We start from the raw sequence: 19,227 nt of genomic DNA, 5'->3' as shown, positions 1-19,227 counted from the left end.
AGAGGTTATGGAACAAAATGCTTAAAAGGCAGAAAGAAATGAATATCAATCCAGAATTTGAAACCCATTGAAAATATCTTTCAGACATGATAGCAAAATAAAGACATCCTCAAATGAAAGAAAACAAGTAGAATTCATTCCTAGAAGTCTTGCTGTAGTAGAAAAGCTGAAGGAAGTTCCTCAGGCTGAGAGGAAATGCCAGCAGAGGAAAACTTGGAACTTTAGGAAGTAAGGAAAAGCAACAGAAATAGTAAATATCTGGATAAATATAAAAGACTATTTTCTCCAGTTAAGTTTGGTCAGATATGTATGGCTTTTAACAACAAAAATTTTAACATTTTCTGGTGTAGCTTTTGATTTACATAGATATAACACATTTAACAACTATAAAATAAATGTCAGTTTTCGCTAGGGTAAAGAGACTTATGTGGTTGCAAGGCTTCTGTATCTTCACTGAAGTGGTGCATTATTTTCTCCAGCAACCAATAATAAAAATAATACAAGGAGATATAGCTAGACACACACAATATACAAACTTAAAATAGACCCTTAAAAATATTCAAGTAATCCAGAAGGACCCACAATGAAGAGTATACAACTATGTACCAGGGGGGCTTTGGGGAGAAAAAGGAAAAAGTAAAAAATCTTTAAAAATATTCAAGTAATCCAAAACAAGGCAGGCAAAAGTAAACAGAGGAATGAAAAAGAAGGGACAAGCAGAAAAATAAAATAAATAGGTAGATCTAAATCCAGCCATATTAATGATTATGTGAAACGTTAATGGTTTAAACACTCCATTTAAAAGGCAGAGATTAACAGAGTGAATAAAAAGGAAGATCCTACTTATGATGGCTACCAGAGGCTGAATACAAAATCACAAATATATTGAGAGTAAAGGGTGGAAAAAGGATCTACTATGCAAAAGTAAGCAAAAGAACACTGAGGTGTCTAAATTAATATCAGATTAAAAAGTTAAAGAGAACTTACTGAGATAAAGAGGGACATTGCATGATGATAAAAAAAGATTAGGATTGAAGGAGTGAAATGTCTATCATTTGTAAGGTTGGCAGAGGGAGAAATTTGGAATGGGGTGCTGGGAAGGAAACTCTCCTCTTATATCACCGTCATGTTATGGGGGATATAAATTTTAGGAAAAAAGCATATATGGAAGCTGATTATATGGAAAGTGACTTCTTTAAACCGAATGGTGCCCTAGGAAAGTCAGTGCGTACCACCAGGAATAAAAGCATCTCAGGTGGGGACTGCTGGTTTACCCAGTGAGCTTCCAAGGCATTTTTCAGGTCCCAATTCCTAAACTGGTTGGTGGGTAGATGGATATTTGTTATTTTATTCCTTTTAACTTATAAATAAGATATATCTTAATTTAATCTAAAAATTACTGATTTTGCGTGTGCTAATGGAATATTTATAATAACTACATATAAATATGTAAAATATATAAAAATATTAAAATGTAATCACACAGGGGCCAGCACGGTGGCATAGTGGTTAATTTCATCTGCTTTGCTTTGGTAGCACAGGGTTCGCTGGTTGGGATCCTGGGCACAGACCTACACATTGCTCGTCAGGCCATGCTGTGGCAGTGTCCCACACAGAAGAACTAGAAGGACCTTCAACTAAGATATACAACTATGTACTGGGGCTTTAGGGAGAAAAAAAAAGAGGAAGATTGGCAACAGATGTTAGCTCAGGGCCAATCTTCCTCACACACACACACACACACAAAATGTAATCACATAAGTGAATTTAGTAATAATAGATATAGCAATTAAAACAAGCTTTGCAATGCCAACATTCCCCTATCAAATTTACTAAGTCTTCTTCACTCATAATATTCAGTGTTGGTTGGAATGGAGAAATGCTAATGAAATGCACTTTGTCATAACTCTTTTAGTGGTCAGTTTATAATATATGTCAAGATTGTGAAAAACATTTCAAACTTAATCTATGTTATGTAAAATATTTTTGGAAGACATATTTTCTTTTTATTAAGCAAAGCATAGGAAACACAGTTAAACCTTTCGTTCTAACTCAGAGCAATAACATAAATGTTAATGTACTAAGATGCCACAATCGTCTCAAGTATCATTGCAGTGCCTCCCACCCCTTACTAAATGACCCTAGTCACTGAACATTTAGCCGTAACCAAGCAAGAGCTTATCGATATATGTTACTTGAGGACACACACACACACACATGCAACACCAAGATACCTATCTCCTTTTGTAACACAGTCCTTACCCTGGTACAGATCAAGAGACTTCCTTAAAGCTTTCCTATCTTTTTTTTTACAGGACATATAGTAAAATATTTTGCAAAACACTTCCAGACAAAAAAAGAATGAAAAATACTGAGCAGGATAATTTTGCTATGAAATGGATTTCTAGGGTTGTTCAGTAGATAGAGGTCAACTTGAGAAGAGGACTCAGTGATTTGTAAGTGGCCTTGCCTTATTTCATCTTTAAGCTGATAAATTTAAATGAAGGCACAGAAAGCATAATATCATGTTGGACATGCAAGAAAAAGTCAAAGAATTGGAAGACAGCATAAAGTCTCAAAACACACTTCAGGAGATTAGTGTAGTGGTCTAAAATAACAAAATGAAATGCATTGGAGAGAAATATAAAGTCTTTCCCTTAGATTACAACAATGGCATGAACAAGTCCAGCTGGGAGGCTGTAGATTCTAGACAGTGATGCCCTGTTGCTCCCAGTCCTTGGAACATGAGTGTTCCTGAAATCAGTTGCTTCCCACCGCATTTGATCTGTTTAGGGAAATTGCCTTCCAGCGCCTTCAAGGGACGATTGGATTTCCTAACTATTACAAGCTGCTCCTAATTCTATTCCACTTGCCTGGAAAGCTATCTTCATCCTAGTATCATTGAATACAAAAATTAAGCACCAGTTACAATCTACTATGCATATCAGACCTCTGACACCACCCGGAACCCTATTTAGAGTCACCTTAGTTGTAACTCAGCACTGCCATCCCCAACTGCCACCTAAAATTCAGTCCCACTCGTCATTTTGCTTCTCATTAATTGTCACCCTCTCACAATTCTGTGTATTCTTCTGGAATTTTTGGCTTCACACAATTCAACCCCCCTAAATTATTATTTTTAATTAGTTTTAATTTTATTATTAAAATTCATTAATTTGGACTTTTCTCTTTTTTTGAGGAAGATTAGCTCTGAGCTAACATTTGCCACCAATCCTCCTATTTTTGCTGAGGAAGATTGGCCCTGAGCTAACATCTGTGCCCATCTTCCTCTATTTTATACGTAGGATGTCACCACAGCATGTCTTGATAAGCAGTGTGTAGGTCTGTGCCTGGAATCCAGACTGGTGAACCCTGGGCTGCTGAAGCAGAGCACACGAACTTAACCACTATGCAAATGGACCAGGCCCTGTACTGACTTTTAAGAGACTTCTTCTCAGGTTGACATTATCCATCAAGTTCAAGTTTTATAATTCTCACTCTTTTCATATGATTTATCCTTGCTCTTCATTAGTCATAAATTACTCATTTCTGCACTGTTTAGCTATCAGTACACTAAAGTATTGGAAAAAATTAATTTCAACTTTAATAGCTAAAGTTACAGTAGCTGTTGCTGTAAATCAAGAATATTCAACCAAATTTTCTTTCTTTATCTATAAACCAGGAAGAGGGCACTCACCAAGAACACCACCATGCTGCAGCTCTGATCTGAAGTCCTGGATCACAACCCTGATCTTGGACTTCTAGCCTAAAGAACTATGACATAAAAGTTTGTTGTGTAAGCCCACCAAACTACGGTAATTTGTTATAGTAGCCTGAACTGACTAAGCCAGCGGCCATATTAGATCTACTCCTTGTGTTGTAGAAGTAGATTAGAGCTCAAAACCCTTCCCTCTGTGGGGAAACAACATAAGCTAAATTGATTACATGTGGGCAAAAGTAGAATTGGCAGCAAAGATGCTGGAATCACGCTGTGGGTTCAGTAAGGTGATGCTACTTCAGGACCTTACGATGTTTCCAATCATTGTCTGCAGCTGGTGGTAATATGGGGCAGCCTTTCTGCTGGGAAACAATTCTCCATGAATCTTTATATGATTCTGCACAAGCAGGGCTTTCTGAACAAGTTACTGGCAACCTGGGTTAAAGGATGGTTGCAGGGAAAACATGCCTGGAAATTTAGAGATTTGGTATTGCCCCAGAGCCCTATACTTACATTCCAGGTTAGAGACTGTCTCCTCTTCTCCCCAGAGACAATTTGTTTACATTCCAGAGCCAAAGTGTCTCTCTCTCTCTCCTAGTTCCCCCCTCTCTCTCTGTATGTATGTATGTATCTATCTATCTCTCTGTTTGGAGAGGATATGTGTTAGGATAGCCACCCTATATATGTTCTGAGTTTCATAACTTTGAGGTCTCTGCATGTGCAGATGATATCAGCCAAGCTTGCATTGCCCCCAGGGGAATTGGGGCATGGGGAGCCAGCACTAAGATTACTTCATTTTCTGACCCAGAGACCTTGTATTTCTTGTCAGGATAAATATAGATATAAAAACATAAATTCATATGATGATTGATCTGAAATGTCTCCAAAACATCAAACTTTAAAACTTGAAGACAAATTCAGTTTAACTAATCTGGATGGACAGTGATGAATGGTTGAGGACCATCCTCAATGCAAAATATTTATGATATATTAGTTGTACCTTGGGCATAAGTGTGGGATTAGTAAAATATGTAATCACTGTTGGTTCTTTTCCAGAGATTATAAGTAAAACATACTGGGAAGCATCCAGCAGATCAGAAAGTGAAGTGTGCAGAATGTGAAAGAATCAGTCAACATGATGACGGTGTATGACAAGTTTGTGTACGATACAAGACTTTTGGGGGACGCTTGCTGAAATGTTCCCAGCCCCGCTCCCCTGATCCCAAATTCATATGTGGAAGCCCTAAACCCCAGTAACTCAGAATGTGAGTGTAGTTGGACACATGGTCTTCAAAGAGGCCATTAAAGCTAAATTGAGGACGTTAAGGTGGGCCCCAATCCAGTATGACTTGAGTCCCTAGAAGAAGAAGAGATTAGGATGCAGACACACACACAGGGGAAAGACGGCTGTCTGCAGCTTAAGGAGAGAGGTCTCAGAGGAATACAACCCTCTTGACATCTTGATCTCAGACATCAGCCTCCAGAATTGCGAGAAGATGCATTTCTGTTGTTAAGCCAGCCAGTCTGTGGTACTTTGTTACAGCAGCCCTAGTAAACTAATACAGTGTATATGAGAATATCTCGTACCCAAATCTAATTATGTTTTCTCTGCTGTTGGTCACCGAACCCTAAAGAAAGAGCCAGGGATTCTGAACCTCATGCACTGGGAGCAGTTTGGGAGTCCTGAAACAAGGCAGGACAGCCCTGAATGATGGAGACTGAGTGTGATTTTTTTATACAAGAATGTTCCCCATATTGATTATTCTTAAGCCTAGCCTGCCATTCACCTGATTGGAACGTTCTGATAAGCTCATGTGGTTAGAGCAGATCCTGTGGAGAGTGGGACGGTACTGTCCACTGAGGCATGGATACCTGCTGCTGTTCGGTCAAGTTGAGTCTTAAGCAGCCTGTTTCCTTCCCCACCTGCAGTGAAATGCAGGATTTGCAGATCAGTGATCACTAGTGAGAACCCCATTAACAAATGCTTTCTGGTACAAGAGACAAGGGAGAAACTTTTGGGAAAGTCAAGCAAATGACGCACATATAATTATAAATTGGGGCATGATAATTTTACTTTCATGTAAGAGAAAAATGGATTCATAAATCCCACAAATGGTTACCTGATGTCCAGAAAGTAGAGTAATGTTGAGATCAAATAGAAATCTGGGAAAATTGGGCTTTAGCCGCCAGATCCTGTGGTGTGCAGGGAAAATAGCACCGAGGGAGGGTTAGGATTAGAAGACCAAATGTGACCGAGAAGCCCGGATCACACAGTCTCAGCATGAGGCCGCAACCTGACTAAGTTCTCCATGTGGTTCTAACACTGGAGTTTGCCTGTGGATTTTCTAAGTGGACAATTGTAATGTTAACAAATAGTGACAGTTTGGAGTCTTCCTTTTTGAAACCTTATATATTTTTTTAATCTCATTGCACTGAATTTTATTTCCTCTAAAATTTTGCCATAAAGTATGATGTTCCCTATAAGATTTTTCTATCAGATTTTTGCATTATGGGCTCATAATTTTCCATTTCATTTCTTCGTCATTTGTCTTTGTGTAGAAATTATGCCTGGGCCAACACCGATGCTTCTTTAGGATCCAGGCCAAAGTTCTAATTTTTTTCTTTTGGAAAAATATTTCTTGACGTCTTCAGGAAAATCCTACATTTTAACAAATTAAAGATTTTTAACTAATTTCTCATGTGTATATTTAAGATTTTTAGCAGTATGTTGCGTGTATTTATATTTGTGTTCCTGGAATCTCAAAATGTCCCAGAGTATGATAGACAACCTACCTTTACTTGTTGAGTGAGGGTAATGAGGAATTTGTTCAGAGCAATGCGCGTTGGAGTAAGGGGTACAATACTCAAGGTAATTAGATTTTCCACTTCATAGGGAGGAGGACTTTGAAATATGACCTTGGTTCTTTTTGTGTTTGTTTTGCACTTCTCTTTTGGGCTTGAAAAATGAAACTCCGGGTTTTCAGAGTTGGAAAAAAAAGCCTATTCATTCTTTAGTAGCCACTAACTCTCTTCACACTTTTTTCTACAAAATTGTTTTAAAGAAACTTCACTGTTCAAACCTTAGTCATATCTGACCCCAAGGAATAATCATGGGGCAAGGTAATACTGCTCAGGCTGCTCGTGAGAGTGACTGCAAATAAGGCGAACCGCTTGTCAGATGAACTTGTAGGTAAGTGGTTCCAGTGCTTTGTGCTCGAAGGGGTTTTGTTTCAAAGCCACACTGAAGACTGTCAGCGCATCACTAAGATGACGAGTGCCAGAGCACATTCACATTTTGGAGATAATGGGGTCAGGGAACTTGTTGACAAGGCTCCCCTTTGCGATCAAAGGGGAGTATATTTATTGCATCCCAACTCTTAGTTGTGCTAGTGTAAGAGGATGAACTTGTAATGCCATCCCTTATCTTAGTAGAAGTGTTATCTGGAAGCCTGACCCCATATGTGCATGTAATTTTTAACACCAATTCTCTGTAATTTGGAGAATGGCTTTTGCAGGCCTTACCAATATGAAATATGAGCCTCCTGCCTTGAAATATTATGTATTGCTGGAGTAAATACCATATGGGTTACCAAGAGAATTTAGAAGAATTAAGTTGTGCTTCTCTTATATAATCCTGGAAGTTAGATTTTCCTTTGAGCTAACAAGTTTTTCCAAAGGCTTTGTGAAAACTCACAGACCTAGATACCCAAAATTAATTTTACTGAATATAAATTATACCTTAAGAGAAAAAAATACAGAGTTAAATATATCCAAGAAAATATCAATATTTAAAACATATTAATAAAATCAAAGCTTGCGTATTTAGGGATTTCCTGCTATTCACTGTGTTCCTCCCTACTCCCACTGTGTAGCACATTCCCTAACTCTCCTAATGATGGAAGGCAGTGACCCCTGCCAGGGTAGTGACTCTTTGTAGTGGGTGACTAGTATCCCCCAAACATTCAGGGCCACTTAGAAGCTCAGAATGTGACCTTATTTGGAAATGGAGTCTTTGCGGATATAAACAATGAACTTGAGATGAGGTCAGACTGGGTTTGGATGGGCTTTAAATCCAATGGTTGGTGTCCTTAAAAGAGGAGAGAACGCACAGACGTATACAAGGAAGAGGCTGTGAGAAGATGGAGGCAAAGATTAGAGAGATGCAGCTACAAGCTAAGGATTGCGCGGAGCCATCAGAAGCTAGGAAGAGGCAAGGAGAGATTCTTCCGTAGAGCTGTGAGAGGGAGCCCTGCTGAAACCTTGATTTCGGACTTCTAGACTCCAGAATTGTGAGAGGCCACATTTCTGCTGTTTTAAAGTCACCAGCTATGTGGTAATTTATTATGGCAAACCCAGGAAACCAATACACCTCTCTTCTTGCCCCAAGGGCATGGGAAACTAACTGGCTGTGTCTCCTGGTGGAAGTATTCCCTCTTTGGGACCAGGGCTTCTAAACCTGCAGAGCCCAGCATTACAGGGACTGAAACACAATTTGTGAAATGAGACTATCCTGTTTTCACTCCTTGACTGCTGACCCATGTATTCTTCCCAGGGATGCAGCAATATAAAAGCCTGTAACTCAAGTCTGTGCTGTGTGCTGAGATAATGGCACCCATGCTCAGGGCATTTCATCTCTGAGCTGGCACTCCAGCTGTCCCACCATCAAGCCATTCCATCATTCTCTCTGACCAGCCGCCTCTGGGTGGTGAGTAGTGTGATAAAACTGGTCAGTCCCATGGAAATGGTCCTATTCCTGCACCTCCTTTGCCATAAAGTGGATGCAATGGTGAGACATGACGTCATGTGGGATTGCAGGCTGCTAGAGTGGTACTGACTGAGGCTCATTGAGGATGTCAAAAAAAAAATAGAGGCAATGAAGCATTTATATTAAAGTATTATTTTGCATCAATAATAATTTAAATTAAAATAATAATATGATTTTTCATAAAATGTGTTTTCATTGACATTTGACAACAAAATATAAGATGTTTATATTACGACTTTAGTTGTCCTATTATTTTGTGCCTATGTTTACTCCCTCTTGTTGGCCCACTGTTAGAAGTGTCATTATCTTTATTATAATAATCATCATCCAAGAGTTTGATCCGATCACAGTGTATGGGGTACACCCTTGTCTATGCTTATGAAATGAAACTTGTTTTAATTCAAGTCAGTCAACATTTATTAAATAACAGTGGTATGGAGGGGGTGGGGAATTGTCCATTTAAACAGTTCTATCATTAAAGAAAATAAAATAAGTTCTATTGGTTATATTTTTCTGTATAGCAAATTGTCACAGTATTTTGTGCCTTAAAATAACAGTAATCCTTTATTGATCTGTTATAGTTTCTGTAGGTGAGGAATTGAAGGGGAGTCAGAAAGGACTCTTTATCTCTTCTCTGTTCGTGGAGTCCCTGATGGAAGGTGTGAAGGCTGGGGGCCAGGACGATTTGAGGTTTATTCAGCCATGGATCTGGGTTCGATGCTGGCTGTTAGCTGAAACCATAGCTGGCACTGCCAGCTGGGACACCTCCATGTGGTCTCTCTGTGTGGATTGAGCTTCCTCACAAGATGATGGCTGGTTCTCTGATAGAGTGAGAGTGACAGCACGAGAGAATGAGAGAGAAAGAGTGCACACTTGAAAAAGCCAGGAAGAAGCTGTGTTCCTTGAGTGATCTTGCTCAGAAGGTAAATAGCATCACTTCAGCCACACTCCATTCGTCTAGAGAGTCAGAGCCCCCATAGTTTCAGAGCAAGGAAACAGACCACTCTTGTCTGTGGGAGGAGTGCCTGTCCCACTGCAAGAAGAGGTGTGGGATAGGATAAAATATCTTTGTGGACATCTTGGAAAATACACTGTGCCATAGGGATGAAAGAACTCACATCGATGTGCATTTGTTGTGGGCCTGACATTATACTGAGTGTTTTGAGCATGTTTCTCATGGGACCCTGACAGCACTTCCATGAGACAAATACTGTTATCCTTTTTTGACCCCTGCATTTAGGCAAAATCACATGTAAAGATACACTCACATAAAAATATCTGAAGTTGCTAAATATTTTGCTTTCCAAGCCTCTTACCCATGAAGCCACTGGAGCTTCACCCTTCGTAATTCCTGTTCACACCGTAAGGAGGCAAGACATAGATGTTGCAAGTGTGTTTATGACCAATCCTTACTTTTTTGTTTTAGATTGACATTTTTATTAACTTCAATATGTGTGTGTGTGGCGAATGATTGTGTTCATGATTTTTTTCTTGGAAAAGGAAGAGGAGTTGAATTAAAAATCACATTTTTGTCAGGGATGCCATTAAACAAGACTTTTTTTTATGTGAGTCTGATTAAAATGTTTGTTGCTGAAGGGAATTAGTTTTTAATTTCACACAATTATCCTAGAATGTTTCATCTAAAAAGGATACTATAAGTCTTTTGGGTAAACTCCCTTATTCTGCATCTGAAGCCTAAAGAAGATGATCTATTTGTCCAAGATCACAAGTTAGGACGAAACCTCAGACCCAAGGTTACGCTTTAATTGTAACTTATTTTTAATTTAAACAAATTTAGATAAATGCAAGTATACTTTGAGAAAACCATTGATGCTCACACATGCCCCATTATTTGCTAGATCCACTATTAAGTAATAGAGGGCACTAGTTGAATGATATTGTCTGCCATCAGTCAAACAGATTATGTAAAACTCTTAAAAGTGGTGATAACAGCAGAAGGTTACTATGGAAATAATAATGATTTGCTGTTAATATTGTAAATTTCAGCCGGAAATTTGATGCATCAACATCATATTTAAAAACCAGAATGTCACTGGAAGTTCTGTAAATAGTAAGCGGTCTAAATTTGCTGAAAAAAGGAAAGCACATGCATAAACAGATATTTCTGAACATTGGTGCAATTTCACCAGAGCCAGTTTGTCTTGATTATCAAGCAGCAATTGAGTAGACATTTTCTCCATATCTGACCTGATTTATCTTTGCAAATATAATGTTTTCCACAAGACACAGCAAATTCTAATGGTCATTTTTATTGCCATAGTAAAAAAAAGTAAAATAAGAACACATTGATTACAATTCTGAACAATAAACAATGTACAAAACAATCAAGTAGGTATATACTTCACACATCATAAAAAATAAGGGATAATAGGAGATATTGTTGACAACTTCAAAAAATAGCAGTCTTACCAGATTGACATATTGTTTATTTAAAAAATTCAAAATTAATACTAGTCATGGAAGCACTCACTTTCTTCACCTTATTTATATATTCCAGGTTTATTGAGGTATAATTAACATAAAAATTGTATATATTCAAGGCGAACAATGTGATGATTTAATGTACATATGCATTGTGAAATGATTATCACAACCAAGTTAATTAACCCATCCACCACCTCACATAGTTACCTTTTTCATGTGTGTAGTGAGAACACTTACAATCTACTCTTAGCAAATTTGAAGTCTACAATATAGTAATATTATACAGTAATATTAACTCTCCTTCACATTAGATCCCCAGAACTTATTCATCTTGTTATTGAAAGTTTGCACCCTTTGACAAATATCTCCCCCTTTTCCCCATCTCTCAGCCTCTGCCAACTACCATTCTACACTCTGGTTCTGAGTTTGATGTTTTTAGATTCCACATACATATGTCAGATTATATAACATTTGCTTTTCTATGTGTGGCTTATTTCATTTAGTATAGTGTTCTCCAGGTTCATCTATGTTGTCGCAAATGTCAGAATTTTCTTCTTTTTTATGGTGGAATGATATTCCATTGTATATATCTACCACACCTTCTTTATCCATTCATCTGTTGATGGGCATTTAGGTGTGTCCATGTCTTGGCTGTTGTGAATAATGCTGCAAGGAATGTAAGAGTGCAGATATCTCTTTGAGATACTGATTTCATTTCCTTTGCATATACAGCCGGAGTGGGATTGCTGGGTAATATGGTAGTTCTATTTTCCATTTTTTGAGGAAACTCCATACTGTTTTCCATAATGGCTGCACCCATTTACATTCCTACCAATAATGCATAAGGGTTCCCTTTTCTCCACATCTTTCCCTACACATGTTATCTCTTTTCTTTTTCGTAAAATCTATCTTGACAGGTATGAGGTGATATCTCATTGTGGTTTTGATTTGTGTTTCCCTGATGACTAGTGATGAGTACTAGCACCTGTTAGTCATTTCTATGTCTTCTTTGGAAAAATATCTATTCAGGTCCTTTCCTCATTTTTCAATCAGGTTATTATTGGTTTCTTTGCTATTGAGTTGTACAAGTTCCTTATATATTTTGTATATTAACCCCTTATCATATAGCTGGCTTAGAAATATTTTCTTCCATTCCATAGGTTGCCTTTTCATTTTGTTGATTGTTTTCTTTGCTATTCAGAAGCTTTTTACTTTGATGTAGTCCCAACACTTTCTCTCTTAAACCTACTCAAACATATCTGATGTGAAACTCAAAACAGGCAAAAGGAGATATTTTTTCAATTCTATCATATGATCTGTTAGAAATCAGTTTATTTTAATTGAACCATGAATAAAATCCTGGTTTTAAAAATTGATTACCAGGAAATACTGATGTTAGTTTATGAATATTAATGTATCAGGATGCCTGGAAGTCTCATTAATCAGGTAACTAGGACATGGATAGAATGTGTAGATGGCTACTATGTATAACAATGATGGTATGTGATCAATAAAACTGAAAACTCACAACTTGAGTTCACGTATCAATGACCCCAAACTTTTTGGGTTTTGTTATGGACTGACTTGTGCTCCTTTCCTCAATTCATATGTTGAAGAACTAACTCCATGTGATAGTATTTGGAGATAGGGCCTCTAGGGAGTGAATTAAAGTTAAGTGAGGTCATAAGGGTGAACACCCTGGCTGATGGGACTAATGGCCTTATAAGTGGAAGAGGAGACACCAGAGAGCTCTCTCCCACTCTTTCTCTCTCTCTCTCTTCTCTCTTGTGTATGCATGGATACCCTCAAAGGAACAGAAGAAAGGCCATGAGAGGATATGGCAAGAAAGTGGCCATCTGTAAGCCAGGAAGAGAGCTCTCACTGGAAACCAACTCCTCGGGACAGTGGTCTGAGACTTTCAGCCTCTAGAACTTGAGACAATAGGTGTCTGTTGTTGAAGCCGCTCAGCCTGTGGTATTTTGTTATGGTAGCCCGAGCAGACCAATATGAGTTTCCTTTCAGGCTAGTCAGAATACCTGGGTAATTGGACCAATAATCTCTCATTTACTGGAGAAACATCGGTCTGTTTTTTGTCCAAGTATAACTTTCTCATACTTAGAATTCATGAATTGCATTCACATGTTATGTAACAATAACTAGAAAAATATGAATTGGGGGTTGAAACAAGAAAATTGGTCAAAGAGTTAAAGCAGTTGGTGAACAGACACAGGATTTTGCAGCACACCACAGGAGAGAGGAAGCTAAGTTAAAAACATCAGTGATGTGGGGGCTGGCCCCGTGGCCGAGTGGTTAAGTTCGCGCGCTCCGCTGCAGGCGGCCCAGTGTTTCGTTGGTTCGAATCCTGGGCGCGGACATGGCACTGCTCATCAAACCACGCTGAGGCAGCATCCCACATGCCACAACTAGAAGGACCCACAACGAAGAATATACAACTATGTACTGGGGGGCTTTGGGGAGAAAAAGGAAAAATAAAATCTTTAAAAAAAAAAAAAACATCAGTGATGTGGAGTTGCACTTTCAACTAACAGGTAAGTGAAAGGATTTAAAAGAGAAGCTTATCTTTTAAAAACCTGCCTATTGTTTCTGGAAATTCAAATTGCATGTCATTTTTGTATAATTTATTTATTGACTTGCTATCTATGTAGTGGATTTATTAACATATTAATGCACCTTACTAACTCCTCACCCATGATCTAACCACTCTCCAGGTATACCTCATCCTTAGCAGACAATAGTCTCTAAGTGAGGCTTGGCAACCAATTATGGATAAGCTCTGACTCTGAGGTGTGTTCTCTCTCCGTCAAGCTTTGCGGCGCCATGCCCAATATGGAGCTAATGGAACCCAACATTATTCCAGTTCATCCCACACAGTCAGTAGGCAGGCTGGTCTTGCTCAGCCCAATGAAACATGTGAGCAGGGATGCATTGTGAGCTGGATAAAGAAAACAATGGCATAATTGTTGATAATACCAAAAGCACATATACTGTGAGAGAATGAGGAAGACTTCAATGTCACAAAGTTGTTATTTTCACTAGAATAAGTAATAAGTGGGAATTAGAGTTGGGATATTGTTTAGGTGACAGTGAAGTTAGGAATTGCACTTTTAACTTAAATTTTTCAAAATATCATACTATAAATGCTATGTCCATATTTCTGTTTTATGTGTAAAAAAACATAAAATAAACACACTTCTTGCTAAAGTAAAGGACTATATTTATATTTAACTTCCATTGAATGATTTCTCTTCCATTCCTCTCAACTCATAAAACAAACAACCCATCCCATCCACAGGTACCCCCCATATCATACACACACACACATACTAACTCACACATTTCTTATATGTAATATGTGGTAACAAGTTACCATATGCTCTAGCAATTCAGTCCCTAGGCCTAGGACTCTAGATAAGAGGATTAACTCTTGGGTATTCAAGAGAAATGAAAATATATGTCCACACAACAACCTGTCTACAAATATGCATAGCAGCATTATTCATAGTAGTTAAAAGTGGAAATACCCAAATATCCATCAACTGAGAAAATGCAGTATATACATACAACACAATATTATTCAGCAATAAAATGGAATGAAGTGCCGATATATATCACAACATGGATGAATCACGAAAACATGTTTGGTGAAAACAAGCCAGACATAAAAGACCACATGTTGCATTATGATTCTACTTATTTGAAACGGGGAGAATAGGCGACTTCATAAAGATAGAAAGCAGATTAGTGGCTGCCTAAGGAGGGAGGATGGGTGTCGGGAAAGGAAATGGGGAGTGACTGCTACAAGCTTTCTTATGGAAGTGAGGAAATTTTCTCAATATATTGAAAACCAGTGAGCTGTATACATTAAATGGGTATATTTTATGGTTTGTCAATTATATCTCAATAAAGCTGTTTAAAAACAACAGTAAAACACCAGGGCTGCAATAGGACAGGGCTCTCAACAGGCCTGTACTGAAAGAGGATTGGTAACTGAGACCTAGATACCAATGATTCCCTCTAATTATCCCTCCCCTTTCCCATGTCTGCGGGTCCCAGTGAGCATCTTCTTCCGAGTGAACACTAGCCAGTAGAAATCCAGATTCTCCCAAGCTCAGCCTTGGCCCGTGCTCCAGCTGCTTCCCCACGGGCAACTTCGTCTCCTGAGTGAGAGGCAGCACAGGTCCCTGAGAAGTAGAACAAAAGCTGGTGCATGAAGAAGCTGTGTTACAAAATTGGAAATGATTGTGGCTCTGTATCAGCTATTACAATTATGGAATTGCAAACCAATATTTCAAAATTGCTTCCAAAAGCTACTACTTCACTAAGGTTAATGATTCTCCTGGACAATGGGAGATCAAAAGGGCAATTTATAATGAAAATAAAAATTCCGTTCCTATGTCAGGAGATGTTTATGTTGAAATCTAAAGCATTATAGCACACTTGTAGGAATTTAATATTACAATTAAATTATATTTTGTGTTTCATAGGTAACAGGTGCTATTTAAAGCAAATTACATACAATAACACTCTATAATTCAAAGAAAAAAATTATTTTCCTCATTGGGCGTAGCATAATCAGAAATTATCTTGTACATTTGTTACTATTTATAAAGATATCTTATAGATTTTAATACAAATAAACTGTTTGCACCTGGGAAGCAGCTTTAGAAATTATCCATTTCAGTGTATCTGTACGTGTGTGTGTTTTTTTGATAATGTGGAAATTGAGTGAGTTTTAGGGAGAGGTGGAACCCCAAGGTCATGAGAGCTAAGTAAGTGGTAAAAAAATGTGCAAATACAGTTTTCCTAATTCCATTCCACCAGGACATTTTCTTTTAAACCTAAAATGAACTAATTTACAAATATATGACAGATCTTCTAATTCTGTATGAGTTTCTTAATACCTGTGGGTAACAAACATTCAAATTGAATCTCACCTTCCTAATTTTCATAATACTTCACCTAATTTAAGTTTTTTTCTGAGTTTCAAATTGAATTATACAGATAAATGTGCTTCACAATGGATATACCAGGTATCACCCTTAATTTTCCCTGTTACCCAGGCTGAAATCTGACCTCTACCACGTAGACCAGCTGCATGACCACAGGCCACTTACTAAAAAACAATCTTGCTGCACCTCAGTTTCCTCATTTTTCAGAGGATAGCAAGAGTATCTACCTGATTGCATCACGCTACAAGGATTCAATGACAGCGGAATGCTTGCAAAAGTGCTTTATACTCAGTGCCCTTCAAACTGTTTCACAAGTTGTCAATAATATTATTACCATCATTATCAAGGAATTAATGTGTTTACTCAATTCTATATTTTTCCATCTAAATTAGTGTGGGAAGAAGAATTTCAAGATGATCAAAAATTTGTGGGAGTCTGAAAAGTCATACTTTACATTCATATATTTGAAACTGATATAAAATGAAAATTAGGTTAGATCACATTTAGTAATTTTAAAAAGATGGTTATGTGATGAAATATTTTTTTAAAATAGACAAATAGGCTTTGGGGTTAGATGAAAAAAATCCAACCAGTAAAAGAAGAGCTGTTGAGTTTTATTTTTTAATTAGTATAAATTACCACAAAAAGCAACATACTCAAAAGGAACACTTGGAAGAAATTGTCAGTGAATTACGACAGTACTTTTGCTCTGAATCCTACAGCAAATGTGATTACTAAAGGCAAAGAAATACTTGACACAGACTTTTGTTATTAACATGGATACAAAACCAAGGTTTATAAAACTGTGACAGTTTTTAAATGGATTTTTTTCGCATGAAATTATTTTCAGCTTTTATTCAGTTTTATGGTTCCAATATAGATTGGAAAGAACAGTCACAGTAACTGAAAATGAATACTCAGTGACACAGTATCTCTCATAAGTGATTTCGCAATCTTTAATACCAGTGAACAACAAACAGTAAAAATTTACACTTATGTAATGTCCACTGGATAACTACCAAGCCACAAGCTTATTCTAATGAACAAAATTTCAATATCAACCTGATAGTCATGTTATAAACACATATTTAAAGTTAATTTATCAGTACAAAGACGGTAGCATTTAACTAACCTGATGCTAGGCTTCTTTGGCAGAAACATGTCTGCCTCCATCTTATCTTTCAGATCTAATTAGGAAATATTCACCTGACAATCGTTTCTTCCTTTACCTGAGCTCCCTGTGATGATTGAAGCCCCAGCTCTTTTGAAATCCTTGGCGCAGAGGTTCGTTTTTTCCTGTTTAAATCAAGAAGGTTATGTGAGTTGCGGAAGTCTAATTAATGGGTCAGCAGTCAGAATTATAGGTTGTCAAGTGATAGACAGTTCGTAAGAAGATGTACTGGTAGTGGAGGACAGGAGTGGGATTGTTTCGGCTTAGGCCCATCGCCTGTGCTGCCTTTAGGCCCATTTATCCCAAGTTCTTCATTTTACAGGTTAAAAACAAAAAAGATTAGAAGCCCAGGGGAGGAAGGAATTTACCCAGAGATAAGGAGGGAGTTAGTGAGAGAACTGGAAGCGTGGGTCCTTCACTCTTGTGTAGTGTCTTTCTGCAACACCATCTTCTGAAAGCCCAACATCTATGATTGAGATAAATTTTGGAGAAGTGTGTAGAGTTAAACCACTAACTAGATTCTCTCCTAATAGGAGAGACATTATTGAAGCAAAGGAAATTAATGTGACATTAATTTTTATATGCTTATTACAAATTATATATAATTATGTTATATATTATATATAAATCACATACATTTAATTTAATAAAATATATAAAATAAAGATCTATTATATTCTATATTAATATTATATATAATTATAACATATTATTTGTGTATTATAAAATGTGAAGAATCTGAGCACAATAAATACTTCTTGAGTAGCATGCACGACGATGCATAAAACCAATACACATTGATGATGCAATAAAAAATATCTACATAAATACACAGATTAGCATGGAATTAAGCCAAATTGGATCACTAACTCAAATAATTTAGTTTTAAAATTACAGGACTTTCACATTGCTAAAAAGTTAAAAATATTTTAAAAGAGAACCATTCATTTGTTATTTGTATCCTAAATTCTTCCAAAACTATTAATTTCAGGAAAATGAGAGACACATGAAGTTAGCTATACAGAAGTTTAAAATCTAGGGCAGAGGAGTGCTGTGATTTGGAGCTCTAATGCAATGACACGAAGTGCAATACCCCATGCTTAAGGGGATCTGGAGCCAGACTATTCGGGTGCAAATCTTGACCTCACCAGTTGCTACCAGCATGAACCAGTACAAATTTAAGCTATCTTTGTCTGAGAAAAGGAGGACAATAATGGTACCTGTCTCATAGGGTTTTTTGAGGATGAAATGACCCTACACGTACACACACACACATTTTATTGGGTTTATGGCAATCCTGAAAATGTACCTTGTATTAGTTTGCTAGGGCTGCCATAACAAAACATCACAGACTGGGTGAGTTAAACAACGGAAATGTATTTCTCACAGTTTTGGAGACTGGACGTCTGCTGGCAAGTTTGGTTTCTCCTGAGGCTTCTCTCCTTGGCTTGCAGATGGCCGACTTCTCGCTGTGTCCTCACGGGGCTGTCCCTCTGTGCACATGTATCCCTAGTGTCTCTTGTTCTTATAAGGACACCAATTGCATGGGATTAGGAATCCATCCTTATGGCCCCATCTTAACTTAATCACCTCTTTAAAGGCCCTATCTCCAAACACAGTTACATTCTAAGGTACTGGAGGTTGGGATTCCAACATGCATTTTAGGAGGACACAATTCAGCCCATAACACATTTCCTCGATCTTCTACTTTGTGGAGCATAATTGGCCAAAGGTCCAAGATTCTGCATGTTGAAATCAAAATGCATTCACTCTGAGATCACACTTCCCACAGGTGGCCTTCTCCTGGCCAATGACCAAGCATGACAGTAACACATAAGGCCATTGCTTTAAGACTTGAGGACTCTCCTTGGCTTTATGGGAATTTTCTTAGAACTGCGCTCAATGCTGCATTTTAAGTCCCTCCCTCCCTTCTTCTTCCTTCCTTCACAGAGGCCAGACCAGGATCACTGTCTGAGAGCTCTCTCAGCCTTCTCCAGATTTCTTCTCATCTTCCCAAACAGGTGTTTCCTCCAATAAGTATCTTTTGTATCTAATCCCATTTTGCTACCAGATCCTCAGAGAGCCTGGACTAACTCAGTGCATAATATAATGCTTGGCTCATGTATATACCTGCATTGGCAGAGACTCGAAGTCAGGG

This window comes from Equus caballus, chromosome 21, assembly GCF_041296265.1.
Source record: "Equus caballus isolate H_3958 breed thoroughbred chromosome 21, TB-T2T, whole genome shotgun sequence".
NCBI lineage: Eukaryota > Metazoa > Chordata > Mammalia > Perissodactyla > Equidae > Equus > Equus caballus.
The sequence above is the reverse complement of the archived record's forward strand: the minus strand, read 5'-3'. Positions refer to the sequence as shown.